Raw genomic sequence first — 1,979 nt, forward strand, 5'->3', positions numbered from 1 at the left:
ATTCATCAATGAATTTCATTGATATATATCAAGTCCTAATCACTCTTTAAATGCTTTCATACAAAATCAATTATTAGTGGATACTCATGTAGTTAATTATGTGATGAATTCTATGACCTCTTAAACGCTAATTGCCCTGGAGAATTTTCCTTTGTTCTTTTGTTCATGAAACTACCAAATTGCATCCATATTTGTGTTTTGTTCGAGTGATGTTTGAGTTTAGAGTATTCATTAAAAAAAAAAAAAAAGATGTTTGAGTTTAGTGAACTTGACTCAAACATGTTTGTTCAAGGCTTGCTGATGGTCTTTGGTACAAAAGGAATCTCCTCCCTCCATACACAAAAGGTGGAGGGTGGGTTCAATCCATCATGAGTGTGTGCATGCTAGGTTGTTGCAAAATTAAGATTTGGTAACTGTGATACATGATGGACAGTTTTCTTTTTCTATTGCGTTTTTTCATATTTGAGTAGCAACTGTTTGTCCAACTATGTGGTTATTATATTAGACATGCTTGTAGTTTTTAAGTGAGTTTTCTTGTCTAATATATGCTCTTCTTCTTCGTGCAGTTACATATGGTATTGATGAGTCGTACAAGTTATCAGTTCTTACATCTGGGAAGCCTTCTTTGTAATCATTTTTTGGTTGCTTAGCTACATATGAAGTTTAATTTCTCAAGGAACATTGTTGTTGATGTATGCCTTCTTTGGCACTTACTTAAAAACTTGACAATTATGTAGTTTTCTCGGGCCATTTTTGAGACTTCTTCACTTGTAATTAACTCTGTTTCAGACCTTTTAACATATTTAATTAGAAAGAGTTTTTTAGTAAGCTTTAACATATTGTTATGTTTAGATCATTTATACCAACCAATTTAAAACATTAATCGGCCAAAAAGAAAAGCATTTGATGTTGACGACGACGATCATTAGAAACACTGATGTGTTGGGTCATTAGCGACGACAAATGTCGTTGCTGATGTGTGCTAAATGTTGTTGCTAATATGTGCATCATCAGCGACGACATTTGTCGTCGCTGATGTGTGAGTCAACAGCGACGACATTGTCGTCGCTGATGTGTGCATCATCAGCGACGACCTTGACTTTAACAAGCATTTTCAGCGACAAACTTTTATAGTTATTAGCGACGACAAATGTCGTCGCTGTTAATGATCATCAGCGACGACATTGAATGTCGTCGCTGTTTACTCTTTAACGACGGATTACTTGCAACGACTGGGAGCGACGACTATAGTGACCATCAGTGACGACATGTGGGCCTTTAGCGACGACTCAGGGTCGTCGCTAAAGAGCAAATTTCCTGTAGTTTCTATAGTAATTTTGGTGAAAATCACTAATTTTTTACACATAAAAATATCTATTCTTTTAAAAAATAAAATAGAATTTTCTCTAATTTAAATAAATTAATAAAAAAATATTTTTATCTTTTTATTTTTTTATTTTTTGAGAAGACAAAAAAATAGTTCCAATGTAACTATCTAGATGAATCCTAATTCTAAAAAAATTGATAGGAATAGCTTCCTATCCTGTGAGATTAAGGGGGTGTTTGGCAAATGGGATGGCCTAAACACTGTAGTTGATGTAGATTGATGTGAAAAAAAGTAAGAATGTTTGGTATAAAAAAAATAAAAAAGTGGTATGAAAAAGTGAAAAATTTTGTTTTGTAGTGATTTTTTTATTTGAATAATAATAAAAAGTGAATGATTTGATATTAAAAGTGAAAAAGTTAGAATGTTTTGATGTTGATTTTTTTGGGAAATGGTGATGAACAGTATTTAGCCAATTCCCATCCCCATTACCAAACAAACCCTAAATGATTCGTTTTAGTTTGCCATAAAAGCCCTCAGCCTCTCTATATTCCAGCGGAAGTAAACCGTTCGTGTTCCTCAAACTGCAACTCGTCCGTCTTCCAACAGGTATCTCTCTCCTTCTCTTCTATCTCTCCTCTCTCGCCCTCTCTCT

The sequence above is a fragment of the Corylus avellana genome, chromosome ca3 (genome assembly GCF_901000735.1).
Source record: "Corylus avellana chromosome ca3, CavTom2PMs-1.0".
NCBI classification, from domain to species: Eukaryota; Viridiplantae; Streptophyta; class Magnoliopsida; order Fagales; family Betulaceae; genus Corylus; species Corylus avellana.